The sequence below is a fragment of the Apis mellifera genome, linkage group LG3 (genome assembly GCF_003254395.2).
Source record: "Apis mellifera strain DH4 linkage group LG3, Amel_HAv3.1, whole genome shotgun sequence".
In the NCBI taxonomy this organism is placed as follows: domain Eukaryota; kingdom Metazoa; phylum Arthropoda; class Insecta; order Hymenoptera; family Apidae; genus Apis; species Apis mellifera.
In genome coordinates, this window is record NC_037640.1 from 7,698,302 (window position 1) to 7,715,223 (window position 16,922).

Here is a 16,922-nt window from a genome sequence, read left to right on the forward strand (position 1 = left end):
ATTTTTTCTTGAAATTTGTTTTTTAATTTCGATTTCAAAAAAAAATTATTCCAATTCATTCTAATTTGAATAAATTTTCAACAACTTCATTTTCGAAAGAAATTCCTTACTCGAGTAGATTAAAATTTCTAATTTTCTTCTGTTTGGGGATTTGTGAATTGTGAATGGAAGAAGAGAGAGAGAAAAAAAAAGAGAAAATTTCGTGTAACAAAATCTGGGGCGAGCCATCAAATCGGAAAGAATTAATCGAGCCGATTACATCCGGCTATAATTTGCACGCGTAAATACTCGATGATTGTCGATCCGATGTTAATCGATACGTAGATTTGGAGCAGAATCGTTTGCAATACGGCAATCAACTCATTTCGACGGCTTTTGGTACTTAGCCGAGCTTCCGATTGATCGTGTATTTGATCAGCTGCAGATCAATGGGGGAAATAGAGATTTGTGTCCGTGGATACATTTACGCGTTTTTGCCCCAAAAATCACGGGTTTCGGTATTTAACCCGGAAATTGGAATTATTTAATGTAGTATCGGGCCAAAGACCAAAACGTATTTGCATATTTGCGAAAGGAAATAAAATCGTAATTTTAATATTGTTTCCTTTGAATATTTCAATTCGGTTTGTCGAGTTTCAATTAAAATTGAAAATAAAATTGTAAACTTGGAGATAGAGAGTTGTTTCGTATTGAGCAAATTAATTTAAAGATACAGTTCAAATATTTAATATTGAATTAATCGATTCAGTTAATATTTAATTAAAAATTCGAAATGTAACGCTTTCTTTATATTTTTAATTTTTTATAATATTACGAGAAAATATGTGTATCCGAGTAAAATGAATTAAATTGTTACGAAAATAAATTAAAAAATTAAATAAAATAAATAAATAATTTACGAGAAATTATGCGTAATTATACTTTCACAAAGACTAATTAAACAAAAAGGCTCGATCTATAGAATATTAATAATAACATAATATTATTGAAATATATTATATTTATGCACACATTTTAACTAACTATGTTTCAACGCAATCTAATTTATTATATGAAATATTTATATCGTTTATTATGCAAAATACGTTCTAACATAAGAGAGGTTACGTAAATTATCTGTTTAATTAAATCTTCTAAACTTTAAATGATCATTCGAAGATAACTACAAAGTTCTGATAGATTTCGAATGTTAAATTAAATAGCACAATCATGAATCGTCTTAAACTCGTCTCGTCTCGTCTAAGATAGATTTATCCAATCAAATTTAACTACCATCAAATAGAAAGTTATTTAATACGAAATTCCACAAACTCGAAATCCTTAAACGGTTTATTTTTCCAGGACAAAGGAACTTCCATCGAAGTTACTTTCCGATAGAGCCGAGTATCACTTAAAACGGGTTTATCTTAATTTCAAACCAAGTTCGAGAGAAAGCTCCCAAAGCTCCTCGTTTTCACGAACGGAATAATGGGCTCTCTCAGCCACTGATGCCGTTACACTCTGTCTCCGGTTCGGTTCCGCGTTTTTTTTTTCCCTTCTACCTTCTCTCTTTTTTCCTTTTCTTTTTTTTTTTCTTTTTTTGCAGGGCTCTCGTACGAGTGCAAGCTTTTAAAGAAGACCTATGCGGCGATTTCAGAGGCGCTGTTCTGGTTCACCTAAATCTTTGCTCTATCGACTGGAAACCCCTTCTAGGGGACGCGTTACGATCACAAGAACCGAAGAATTCCTCCACGGATCAACGATTCGCGACGCATAATTGAATCGAGTTCACCCATCGATTGACCAACTTAACACCGTTATACTTTTTTTCCCTTGATTTGTGTTCGAACGTGACCGGTCATGTTTGAAAAAAAAAAAAAAAAAGAAAGAGCAAAAATCGTGTCTGACAATGTAATCGCGTTATCCGAAGTTAAAATACGCGTTAAATAGATCGAAGGATTTAGAGGCATCGTGCAGCTTCGAAATTAAAACGTTGAAAGATATATTTGAAATTGAAAATCGAGATGCTCTATCGGGGCTATTTTTCTGAAAAGATTCAAATTTTATTGATGGTAGTAGATAGAGGATGAACCTAATTCAAGTTAGCGATTTTTCAAGAGTGCTCAACATTTGAGGTTCGTTGGATCTTCTAGGTTATGTACGGCAGTACGCCGTGTTACATCGTAAAAAGACGGACAGAATATTCGTATCGGAATAGTAAAAAAAATTTCGCCTAGCAAACCCTGGAGAAATACACGGAAAGTGGATACTAGACCTATATACTTGTTTTTCGAGTGTTCTACTTTATGGCTATAGCTTTGCAAGAATTTCGAATGTATTGATGCAATCGAGTAATTTTGAAATTCATTTTAGATAAATCGATTTTAATAATAACGAATATCTGGATATTTATCAAAAAATATTGAAATATTAAAAAAAAATTGGCTTGTATAAATTGGCTTAAAAGTGCAATATGGAAAAGGAATGAAACAAGAAATAGTATATTAACGAAATTTTAACATTACTGTTAAAATTAGCAATAACAATAATATTAAAGCAATAACAAAAATTGAAAAATGAAAATAAATTTTGATTCTAAACTTCTATTATTTATTAATTTTTATTATAAATTTAATTATTCGGTTTAATGTTATTTTGTGTTAAATAAATTTTTACGTTGAAAACAAATATTTATTTATAATTCAAATATTTATTATTGAGAAATTTACTTAAAAAAATTTATTGAAAATATTTTTAGGAATTTATAAATTATTTATAGAATATTTCTTGAAAAATTAAAAAGCGATAAATAAATTTCAACGAAATTCAACTATCAAATTAAAATAGATTATAAAATAAAAATTTGTATGCCAACCAATAATTGTGAACAAATATTATATTTTTTTTCGAGTTTTGCAAAATTAAAAAATTAAAAGTTAAAAAATTAAATTAAGATTTACCTGAAATTCAACTTCAAACATGGCGATATATGATATCCATCCAGAAAGTCACGAAATTCATGACTTTTTTTTAAGATATAATTTAATTTAACTCATTAAACTTCATAACTATCACCATAATCTATCACACTTTTGTATCACTATCAATAATTACACACAAATTGTCAATTTTCTCTATTATATCACGAAAAATAGTTAAAAATTTATACAAATATCGAAGATGATACGAACGATACAACTGCGTAGTATAAACTAATTTATAACCTAACTAATCTAGTCAATAGTCAGTTTTATATTTATATTTAAATTATAATAATTTTTACATTTGACATTTTTTATAAAATTTTTTATAAAATAATTAAATTAAATATTAATACCGTTTTTAAAGCAATAGATTCAAATTTACTTATATATGATTTTAATCTTAAAGAAAATAATTAATTACTTTATTGTATAGAGCAGTATTTCATCAGTATTCGCCTATCATGGCATCCAACCGTCACCAGAATTTTTATATGTAGCAAAAATATATATAAATTTTTATAGAATAGTAAAATTAATTAACAAATAGAATAAGCAAATTAGGGATTAGTTTCAAGATAAAAATAATTCTTTTCGTGGTTAGTTTTTTCGTATTACGTCATAATTAATAATTCTGGAATATTCTATTTGTTGCATCGAGTCGAAATTTTTTTCATTAATTCACAATTCAATACACTTTATTTAAAATTTAATTATTTTTTTTTTTAAATCTTTTTTCAAAAAAAATTAAATTATCTATTATACGAAAAATAGTTAAAAATTTATACAAATATCGAAGACGATACAACTGCGTAGTATAAATTAATTTGTAACTAATCTAGTCAATAGTCAGTTTTATATTTTTATTTAAATTATAATAACTTTTATATTTGACAGTTTTTATAAAATTTTTTATAACATAAAATTAAATTAAATATTAATACGGTTTTTAAATCAATAGATTCAAATTTATTTATATACGATTTTAATCTTAAAGTAAATAATTAATTACTTTACTGTATAGAGCAGTATTTCATCAGTATTCGCCTGTCATGGCATCCAGCCGTCACCAGAATTTTTATACGTGGCAACTTCGATTTTATAATATCGTTAAATATTTTAATATATTTTACACTAAAGTATAGTTTCGTGAAATAGAATAGCAAAAATAATTAACAAATAGAATAAGCAAATTAGGGATTAGCTCCAAGATAAAAATAATTCTTTTTGTGATTAGTTTTTTCGTATTACGTCATAATTAATAATTCTGGAACATTCCATTTGTTGCATCGAATCGAAATTTTTTTCGCATTAATTCACAATTCAATATACTTTATTTAAAATTTAATTATTTTTTTTTTAAAAATCTTTTTTCAAAAAAAATTAAATTATCTATTATATTACGAAAAATAGTTAAAAATTTATAGAAATATCGAAGACGATACAACTGCGTAGTATAAATTAATTTGTAACTAATCTAGTCAATAGTCAGTTCAGTTTTATATTTCTATTTAAATTATAATAACTTTTATATTTGACAGTTTTTATAAAATTTTTTATAAAATAAAATTAAATTAAATATTAATACCGTTTTTAAATCAATAGTTTCAAATTTATTTATATATGATTTTAATCTTAAAGAAAATAATTAATTACTTTATTGCATAGAGCAGTATTTCATCAGTATTCGCCTATCATGGCATCCAGCCGTCACCAGAATTTTTATACGTAGCAACTTCGATTTTATAATATCGTTAAATATTTTAATATATTTTACAATAAAGTATAGTTTTGTGAAATAGAATAGCAAAAATAATTAACAAATAGAATAAGCAAATTAGGGATTAGTTTCAAGATAAAAATAATTCTTTTTGTGGTTAGTTTTTTCGTATTACGTCATAATTAATAATTCTAGAACATTCTATTTGTTGCATCGAGTCGAAATTTTTTTCGCATTAATTCACAATTCAATATACTTTATTTAAAATTTAATTATTTCTTTTTTAAAATCTTTTTTCAAAAAAAATTAAATTATCTATTATATTACGAAAAATAGTTAAAAATTTATACAAATATCGAAGACGATACAACTGCGTAGTATAAATTAATTTGTTACTAATCTAGTCAATAGTCAGTTTTATATTTCTATTTAAATTATAATAACTTTTATATTTAACATTTTTTATAAAATTTTTTATAAAATAAAATTAAATTAAATATTAATACCGTTTTTAAATCAATAGATTCAAATTTATTTATATATGATTTTAATCTTAAAGAAAATAATTAATTACTTTATTGCATAGAGCAGTATTTCATCAGTATTCGCCTATCATGGCATCCAGCCGTCACCAGAATTTTTATACGTAGCAACTTCGATTTTATAATATCGTTAAATATTTTAATATATTTTACAATAAAGTATAGTTTCGTGAAATAGAATAGCAAAAATAATTAACAAATAGAATAAGCAAATTAGGGATTAGTTTCAAGATAAAAATAATTCTTTTTGTGGTTAGTTTTTTCGTATTACGTCATAATTAATAATTCTAGAACATTCTATTTGTTGCATCGAGTCGAAATTTTTTTCGCATTAATTCACAATTCAATATACTTTATTTAAAATTTAATTATTTTTTTTTTAAAATCTTTTTTCAAAAAAAATTAAATTATCTATTATATTACGAAAAATAGTTAAAAATTTATACAAATATCGAAGACGATACAACTGCGTAGTATAAATTAATTTGTTACTAATCTAGTCAATAGTCAGTTTTATATTTCTATTTAAATTATAATAACTTTTATATTTAACATTTTTTATAAAATTTTTTATAAAATAAAATTAAATTAAATATTAATACCGTTTTTAAATCAATAGATTCAAATTTATTTATATATGATTTTAATCTTAAAGAAAATAATTAATTACTTTATTGCATAGAGCAGTATTTCATCAGTATTCGCCTATCATGGCATCCAGCCGTCACCAGAATTTTATACGTAGCAACTTCGATTTTATAATATCGTTAAATATTTTAATATATTTTACAATAAAGTATAGTTTCGTGAAATAGAATAGCAAAAATAATTAACAAATAGAATAAGCAAATTAGGGATTAGTTTCAAGATAAAAATAATTCTTTTTGTGGTTAGTTTTTTCGTATTACGTCATAATTAATAATTCTAGAACATTCTATTTGTTGCATCGAGTCGAAATTTTTTTCGCATTAATTCACAATTCAATATACTTTATTTAAAATTTAATTTTTTTTTTTTTAAAATCTTTTTTCAAAAAAAAATTAAATTATCTATTATATTACGAAAAATAGTTAAAAATTTATACAAATATCGAAGACGATACAACTGCGTAGTATAAATTAATTTGTTACTAATCTAGTCAATAGTCAGTTTTATATTTCTATTTAAATTATAATAACTTTTATATTTAACATTTTTTATAAAATTTTTTATAAAATAAAATTAAATTAAATATTAATACCGTTTTTAAATCAATAGATTCAAATTTATTTATATATGATTTTAATCTTAAAGAAAATAATTAATTACTTTATTGCATAGAGCAGTATTTCATCAGTATTCGCCTATCATGGCATCCAGCTGTCACCAGAATTTTTATACGTAGCAACTTCGATTTTATAATATCGTTAAATATTTTAATATATTTTACAATAAAGTATAGTTTCGTGAAATAGAATAGCAAAAATAATTAACAAATAGAATAAGCAAATTAGGGATTAGTTTCAAGATAAAAATAATTCTTTTTGTGGTTAGTTTTTTCGTATTACGTCATAATTAATAATTCTAGAACATTCTATTTGTTGCATCGAGTCGAAATTTTTTTCGCATTAATTCACAATTCAATATACTTTATTTAAAATTTAATTTTTTTTTTTTAAAATCTTTTTTCAAAAAAAATTAAATTAGCCATGATAAAAATATTAATTATTAAAAAAAATTGACGTATAAAATGTGATTTCAATTTATGAAATTTTTTTTGCAAGTGCTAGTTATCCCGTTCATCTACATTCTACGGATTTCAACACTTAATCAAGTGAAATCGTGGTAATTGGATAAGAATCATTGAATCACAGCATGAGCTCGAAATTAATACTTCAGAATAATAATGCTGTAATGATAACTGTAAGATTTTGACAATCAAGGTAAGAATCAAAAAAATATAATTTTCTCAGCTCACTTATTGCGTAATATTCTCTTAATCGAAACAATATCTATCACAGTTGAATTATTTTCTTTGCAATTTCACTTTTCGCATACTTTTAATGTTCAAAAATAAGAAAGACAAGCATTTCTTACATTTATCTTAAATCGTTTCAGTCTTTGTAAAACGATTAATTTTTTTCTTGTGAGGTTAATCAATAGATATACTTTTTTATGTATTTATTGTATCGCATCTATTGTAATTTATAATGTTGATGATAACGTTAACGTATAATGATAACGTTTTCTCGATTATCTTTAACTTAACTTTGCAATATTTTCATAATTTTATTTTAACATTCTCATTTCGATATTTTAGATTTGAGATCACTATTAACCTCATAACTTGTCACTCTTTTTAACGAACGGTTTCGGTATTTACACATAGATTATTCCACTGAAGACTATGATTTGTAGAGAATATCGACTTCAATCAGAATCGCGTAACACCCCGATATTATCCTGTCCCAACGTTGCCTGTTGAATAAAGCAAGATGCATAAAGCAGCAGCCGAGTAATGTGTATGTCGCTGCTACATCTGTGATTTATACCTGCGTACACAAGCATTCGCATTTCCGAAGGCACAACCGAGAGAAATGGCATCTGTTACCATTTACCCGTTGTGCCAGATTTTGCTTCTAAACTGTCGCCGAATTTCGTTTTTTTTTTTTTTTATTTTAGTCTTCCTGAAATATCAGTCACTTTTTGTCGTAATTAATTATTGTGAAATACGAATCGGACATGTCGATATGAATATCGTTCACGTGATTGCAAATAAATTACGATAAAACTTGGTAGCTATTTTTTTTTCTTTTTTTATCGTTAAGAGTTAAGCTTCTGAGATATGTTCGAATATGCAAAATAAATCGCATGCGATTTGCAGAATCGTATTTCATATAGAAAAATATAATATTTTTTCATCTATAATATTAATATAATTTCATTATATATATATATAGAGGCAAAAATGGTTGGTATCTAGTCGTGATCGTACGATTACGATAGACTAATTCACATCGATGCATTGTGCAATGCGAATACACACATAATATTGACGCTATTAATGGTGATAATGCTGATTATTGATTAATTATATTAATAATAATCTCAATATAAATAAAGTAAAAGTGTGAATTTTTTTTAGTAATTATATTTCTATTGAAAGCTATTCATTTTAAAATGATCAATATATATAATCGATTTACATAATTCGATAAGATTTTTTGTTAATTTTTTTTTAATACAATTACGAAAGTAACATTTATCGATAATCTATATTATCGATATATGTAGGAATATCGGTAACAATATCGTTAATAGGCGCCACTATCGAAGTTTGTTCGAGAATCTCTCGAACGAGGCAACCGCAACCAGCCTGTTCGAGGTTTCCGAGTATTCGCTCTAGATTTCTATTACAATTTGTAACTTGAAACTTCTGCGATAATATTCCCAATGGAATATTAACCTTTCGCGACTCCTACCAGTGATTAATAAGGTGGCATGACAACGAGATTGCATTGCGACTGTGACACATTAAAACGCCATGATTGATATAATCGATTATAAACAAACCAGAGTGAAGTGAACATCGTATCAGATTTTTCCGAATATATTTCGATACAGAAAAATATTAATGCATTTTGATAAATTTCATTTTTCTTTTTTTTTTTTTTTTTTTTTTTTTTTTAATATCTTATTATCATCATGAATTCTCATTACTTTTCTCGCAATTCTTATTAAATATTTTTATACTTGAATTTAGGTTATGTGACTCGGTTGAAATTTTTTCATTTGCTTTTTATAATGTTTCTACTTGCTAGATCGTTATAAATGCTTGAATTTTATTAATTTCATCATGCTTTATGATGTTGAATTCCAAGAGAAAATATTACCATGTCGTCAGTTGCACGTGACACATCGAATTAAGTCGAGAAATTTCTCAAGAGTCACTAGATTACATTTAACTAAAATCCTCCGAATATCCAATATCTCTGTGTCCTGCTTGTCAGTAACATTTCTTTTTTAAAAGAGCTCTCTTTAAAACTTTTTGAAACTCGTTATTCATTTGATTTCATCATGAAAAAATTTCAATCTCTATGTCCAGAGATAATTTTAATAAATCCATTCAAATAGCCCATAAAGAGAACTAAAGAAAGGAATGTTCGAAGAAATTATTTTACTATTGAAAATAATTATTTCATATATTAACAAATATTTGTCTGTAAGAAGAGCTCTTTTGATACATAATTCAATCTGCACATTGTTCCAATTGTCATTTTTCCACAATATATATATAAAATATTAAACCACACAAGTGATTTAATATTATATTAGTGATTATCTTTTAGTTAAATATTATGAGAAAAGTTATAAGAACCCATGTGTCAAACAAACCTAGAGGTTTTTCTAACATTTTTTTTGCAATTAGTTCCTACAACTGACACTTGAGGCGCTTTCTCTTTTCTAGTAATGTCGACACGCCACTTTTTCAACGTTTGGGGAATTTAGTTGTTATGTTGATTGATAGTTGGTTCCACTGACATATGTGTAAGAAGCGTAGTCATGATCATTTTTCAAGAATTTTCCAGAATTTTCCAGAATTGAAGAAAAATAATTTAATCGGTAACTCTTTCTTTTTTTTTTTTTTTTATTAAAGACTTGTTACAAAACTTTATCTTCCAATTATGATTGTAGAGAAGTCTAAAAAAATTACATTGTCTTTTATAATTGATTTAGTTGACATTCTAAATTTTAAAATTTATGTACTTTTATAAAATGAATCATTTTATTGAATATCATTTTTGTGAATATCACATATTAAAAAATATTAATGATCAAAAATGAAAGATTAATAAAAATTAGTAATTAAGTTTAGAAATCCATATTCAATCATAATCTGTGTTTTAACCACAACCTAATATGTGAATATTCCCAAAGATATTAGCTTGTTAATTATTTCGTGTTATTAATAGTTGAAACTATACTATGTAGCCATATTAATTTCAAATAGAAAATAATTCTACATAAAAATATTTAAATATTTAAAATTATTGGCAATCATATCGCAAAAATAATTTTATAAAAATTTATTTTTTATATCCTATATGGATATGACAAACCAACATTATTGAAAGAATGATATAAAATGTATCTAAAATTTTTTTTTTTTAAATATATGGTTAACAAAAAGAAAAACAATTGTCAATAAATATGATAATCCTGCATTGGATTATTTTCACAAAATTGCATACAAAATTTCCTTTCTCAGATTTTGTATTTTTTTGAATTTCAAAAACAAGTCTTTTTTTTTATACGTTTAAAAATTTATAATTGTCCAGAATCATAATATGATTCTGTTTTATTAACAAAAAAGATTTTGCTTGTCGATTTTTTGTTTGTTCGACGATGTCATATTTAAAACGATTTTCAAAATTTGTTTCATTTGATTTGGACAAAAGCGTTTTGCATTGAATTCTCAGTGTGCTTTATGGGGATTGCTAACCAGAGATCCCACAGATAAAAGCTTGTTGATAGATTTATCGGAACGCATTCTGTTATCAGATATAACAAAATTCATATCGTTACATGGAAATTAAAACGAATCTTAACTTAAATAAAATTATCATTATTATTACGAATTATTATTACGAATGAACTATTAAATTTAATTTTCTCTGTATAACGAATAAAAATTGAATATTATAAATAACTTGATTATTTGTTTGAAAAATTTTAAACAAATATATAATATAATTAATAATAGATGCAAGAAGAAATTAATTTTTTATATTTAGCGTTCTTTTTTTAAAAAAATCTATAAAATTAAAAAAGTTAATATTTTTTCTTTATAATATCTTATAATTGAATATCAAGAATAATAAATTAATTTAAATAATTTCTTTTCTCAAATCTTTTTCATTTATAAACTAAAGTAATACAATAATGTTAATTATCAATAAAAGATCATTATCATAGAAGAAGAATAATAGATTCCTTATAGTAAAAAGATTAACGATGTTTATCAAAGAAGTAATTAAAAAAAGTAATTGTTCTTATTTTTTGTAATAAGTGAAAGGATAGTATTGTAGTAACAGAATAGCGTGATTCATTAGCGTATTTAATTGCTCTTTGAACAATTAAAGTTACTTTGTTTCAGTTAATTAAGCGGCATCATGTTAACATTATCAGCGTCCTAATTCAATTAAATATACATCGCTTCTACTAATTAGCCAGCACGTGTATAATTAACTCGAGGAGTAGTATATAAATTTTATTGATTTCCTTTTTAGTTAATTTGGTCAAGAGATTTTCTTCCTTTTAAATTAAATCGTGTAAACGTTTGTTCCTTCCAGAACAATCCATGTTTTCAAAAATTCAAATTTCCATATAATGTTATTAAATATTTAAGCGTTCAGTATCTGTAAATAAAATGTATCCACCGATAGAAAGAGAAGTAAGCATACGAAGGAGAACAATAGAATTTAACCGCGTGTAATTACTCAACGGAATGCCAACTGTGGAACATTTTGCTAGAGAGTTATTGCAAAACGTGGTTGATATACTTATACGATTAATTCGCACGCGTGTTGCACATGAATTACAAAAGCAACATTGTTAAGACCGCGATAATTAGTCGGGTGCAATTAAGTGACATAATCGGATTTAAAACTCGCACGTTTCCGTTCTCGCGCATTTCGAAAAATGCTAGTATTTAGCGATTTAATTAGTGTTTCATTTATAGGATTAAAACGGGGACAAATTTTTGCAGTGCACCATTTATTGAGCTAGATAAGTTATCATTTTAACGAAAATTTTGTTTAATTTTGAAAATCATAATATTTATAAAATGTTTAAATCATTGGTGCAGAAAACATTGATATCTTCGATGTATTTTTAATTGAAATAACAATATTTCCATTTCCACGCAAATATAATGTAGAAATAAAATTTTACTTTAGCGAATTAATTAATTTATGAGAATGAATAATTAACTATATATATAAAACAGTAGTTTACGTAGGATATCTATTATATGACATTATTTTAGAGATCATTGGTATATAAATACGATATTTATACACAATATGAGATAATATTTCAAATTAATCTCTCTCCAATCGTTTATTTTCTATAATAGAATATCATTTATTAATTATTATTATTAATTATTAAATCGTGTATTATTGAATTTTATAAAAATCATTTGATATTTATAGAGAAATACATTTCATTGAAATCTATTAATATAATTTTCTTCATGAAAAAAAAAAAAAAAAAAAAGTTAAAAGATTTTTAAAGAATTAACGATTCTTCGAAAAATTTCATTTATTTTCCATAGTTCAATGTATTCTCTCGAAAATTATCTTTGATATGTGCTGAATTATCGAATTGTTAATTAACCACTTTGATACCACGTGGTTTATCCTACTTTGTCACTCTCTATAGAGATAGCTATTCATTAACTCAAATCGCTATATCTTCGCTTAAAATTCTCACAATCCTATCGAAGAGCAGATGCGTGTATCGATCGATATAATACCGGATTATTTATCGATTTTATGATCGATCGTTTCTATATTTGTTCAGAGAACCTGATCAACATCTCGTATCATTAACAATTATTGAAATTTGAAATTACGAAGAAATATTTGATCCTGAATTTTAGAATTTATTTTGAAACATAAAGAGATAAATATGCAAATATTTACTTTCTTTCTTTACGCTTTTAATAATTTTAATCATATCACTAATCTTTACTTATCTTAATTTTTTAAATTATCTTTATAAAGATATAAATTAGGTTTAAAATCTTTGGATAATTATTGTTCGTTGTACAAGTACAATTTTATTATTAAAAAACGTTATTATATAACATGACAAAAATAATATTATCGATTTAACACCTTACATTATAAGACGGTTGACATGTAGTGCTGTTGAAATTTAAATGTATAATCATGCAATTTTCCAAAAGATCTGTATATATAATCGAGAAATTTTCCAAGGGATCTGCATTCGATGGAAATCAAGGCGAAAGATTTATTTCCTTTTTTTTGCTTAACTCGGAAAACGACATCCGGAACAGAAGGCAGTATATAACGTCTCTTTTTTACGAGGTCACATTTTCCACGTAGAATAGTTACCATGAAAATGATCCTTTGTCTTGTATTTGAAAGATCGCGTTAAATTTGACACTTTGTCTTTATACGTGACAAAAGAATCATATCGAAGAGAGATTATTTTTATTGGGGAGGAAAAAAAAAACTGATTTTACCTTCTCGTATTACGATATCGAATCTTTATCGCGTGAATGATGATTCGAAAATAAAATAAAATATTACGTCGTGATATATTCGTTAAAAAATAAAATTATTCTTCTACCTACTAAAATATTACAAAAATTATAATTTAACGTTAGATAATTATTGTCTTCCTCTAAATATATATAACTTTTTATTGGAAAAAGAAAAAGATACATCGAAATATTGTTTATATTTCTAAGAATTATATACTCGTGTATAAATTTCATTATTTTGAGGTTTCAATTGTTCCTGATAAAATTCTTCTATACATCCATTTTTCTTTCCCTTCAGACGATGTGATAAATAGTTATCAAATTAAAAAAGAAAAAGAGAAGGGGATGAATTGTAAAGTTAACTGTTAAGCTTTTGAAACGAGCTATAAAATACGTTCTAACGATCAGATTCTAAAGTGGGCGGATATAAAAGGTGGACAATCCCTGTTTTTCTTTCTTCCAACGTGTACGTGGCTATCTTGGAATGAAGCATTTTCCAACGGCAAAGATAAAACATAACTGCTCCATACTGTGCAGAGAACAGGGGTACGAGTTAGTTTTTCAGTCTGACGAGTCGGTATTTTGTTACCACAACGTTTCTCACGGAATAATATTGCCTTTTCGAACGAGGACGTGCATCTCACTTGCTTGAAATTTATATCTAAATGATGGAAATGAAATATTCTGCTATTTTATTTTCGTAACCACGAAACAAGATTAAAGATCCAATCGTTGAGCCTTCAAGTTGTCCAAAAATCTATTATTTGAATAGTAAATTGGTTGGTTTTATTACAGTCGAGAGAAAAATATTTGTTATTGTATTTATATTTACATGTTTTGTTTTATATAAACATTTCAGAATAATGACTAGAATAACATTTTCATTGTAAATATATTTAGAGAATAAAACTCTTTTTGTAATTAACGAATCAAACGATTAAATCTACTATCCATTTTTCGTTTAATTAAATATTTAGATACAAATATATGATATATTTTGAATCATTTAATAATTTAATAATATTACTTTCATACAAAACATTCATATTACGAGAATGAAACGTAGAATTGATTTTCTTCTTTCATTCCAAAGATTTCTTTTATCAGTTTCCATTCCATATCCATTCGACAACAATATTTCCAACTATTCCATTTCCTTAGTTTCCTTCAATCTTTCAGTGTCCATCATTCATCTTTTAATCCAAGCTTTCAGAATCATAACATGTAAAACCAATATTCGTTTTCAGTAACGAATCCAAAGTCCAATATACCACCATCCTTTACACGAAAAGAAGAATTTTTTTTTTTCTTCTTCTTTTTCGAAACTTTTTTCCCGGCCAAAAACTTCATATTGCTTTCCCAGTACGAGCGAGGCCCAACGCGGTGTACCTCGGCTACAAGGGTCGTGCCACGACTCCCTCGGAACCAATGGCAAACGTTAAACGTTAAGGATGGGTTACTACCCTCGATTCGAGCCGAATCGTGATCAAATACATCCCCGAGCAAAGGTGGCCGTTCAAAGGAACGATTTCGTTCCAGTAACCTCCGTGGAATTTCTGTGGTTAACGAGCCCGGAACCCGATGACATGACTATTCCCCCCCGACGGAAGTCGCGTTAATTAATCGGTGTAATTGAATATTGTTCGCCGCACTTCGTTAACGTGTTCATAGAATATTAGAGACCCGTGGCTAATTGTCCAATTCAATGGATTCGTTTCTCGTTTTTCGCCTTTTTTCTTTTTTTCTTTTTCTTGGATTGAGAAAGATGAAAATTGAACATGCATCTTTTTACATCGATATTTTTCAATAAGATTCAGATAAATAATAATCTTGCTTCAATCATAATGTTTCAATCGATAGATATCTAATTTAACGAGTTTGTCAAAAATTTAACTTACAAACTTTACTTTCAACTTCTTTTTACACTCTCTATATAAAATATTCGAAATGAACAATCTCATCGAGATACTATTTTTTACCAATATCAATAATTATTCTAATTGTTAATCAAAACATCTCAGAGATGAATCAAATTTCGAAATAGGTAAAAATTAAAATAACGATAGTTAAGTATTTATTCATTCAAATAATTATAAATCTAAAACGAGAATTATAATCCACAAGCTAATCTTCAAACTCGATTAGCATCAACCAGATATTCCCGATCGATATTAATCAACGATTCCATCAATATCTAAAGAATATAATCGTATCCATGTAATAGATTTAATTTACTTCGGCTAATTACCTACGATTTTCCAAAATCTACGATATTTCAACCGCGAGAAATCATCCGATTTTTCATACCGGCAAGAAATACACGTCGACTTGGCGAATCGCTGTCGTTGACGTGAATTTATTCCCCCATGTTGGCCCAATGTCGTGGTGGGTCCCGTTCTTTTCCAGAATCGGTGGTTAAAACCGCGTCGTTTTCATCGAATGGAAATTAAAGGCGTTACATATTCATGCCCCGCTCCCTGCTTCCTCGCGTAAATACGCACCCTCTTTTTCTTTCTTTCTTTTTTTTTCGTCTGCATACTTTGTACGTGATTCTTTTTTTTCCTCTCTTTTCTTTTTTCTTTTTTCTTTTTTTTTTTTTTTGTCAGACTTGGCTTTTAGCGGATTTCTTTCCCAAGGGTGGGAACGATGGATGGGATAGGTGGGGATAGGAGTGTTTTTTCGTATCTTGATTCTAATTGATTCCTAAAATGCGCTTGAAAGCACTACGGGCAAGTTTTTAAAATGGTGATTCGCTTAGTTGGATGAAATTGAAATTTTGCTGCTAGATTTTGTCGCAGATAAATTTCTCTCTTTTCTTTTTTCTTTTTTTTAATAGGAGTTTTTATAAACTTGTTTCATAATGGTAATTTTTTGAAGCGTGGATACTTTTAAACGTATTTTATGACACCTATAAACTTGTTACTTTATTTTTCTTATTTGTCAGGTTTGAGTAAATTTATATTAAAAAATCAATTTTTAAAGTTTGTATTTAAAAAAGGTGTTAAAAAATTGAATTGAAAGATTGAAAAAGAAAAAATGTATATATTTCCAGTCAAACAAAGAATCCAACTTTTCCTTTTATACATATAATCGAACGATTATCGTTAAATTTTTTTTATAAAAAAATAAAGAGTAGTCTTCTGTTTAATAATTAAGAAACATTTATCGACGATTCGAAAAAAACATCGTTATCATTACACGGAATTTATGCCGGAGAGGCAGAATATATTAGTCGGAAGTGCCGACGATTGTTTTTAGAATCGTACGACAAAGATACATTGGACGCAAAGGAATTTACAGCTTTTAGAATCGTTTTGGCGCGTCGCCCAAAACTCTATCCACGGCTACGTTTTTGATCTCGTAAGAACTCGATCTTCCTGACCATTAAGTGGGACGTGTTGTCCAGACGTGTTTAAATCATGTTT

The 16,922-nt window shown here is 26.5% G+C and overlaps 1 protein-coding gene across 7 annotated transcripts in view; it reads right to left on the reverse strand.

Moving 5' to 3' along the window:
* LOC100578314 (monocarboxylate transporter 10) overlaps positions 1-16,922 on the reverse strand; it is a 122,696-nt gene that overhangs the window by 80,856 nt on the left and 24,918 nt on the right. Inside the window, exon 1 of one of the 7 annotated variants that reach the window (XM_026439817.1) lies at positions 2,940-3,158. The exons of the other annotated variants lie outside the window; for them this stretch is intronic. The gene's annotated coding sequence lies outside the window, so the exon portion shown is untranslated. Of the gene's footprint in view, positions 1-2,939; positions 3,159-16,922 lie in introns of those variants that run through there. 7 annotated transcript variants of the gene reach the window in all.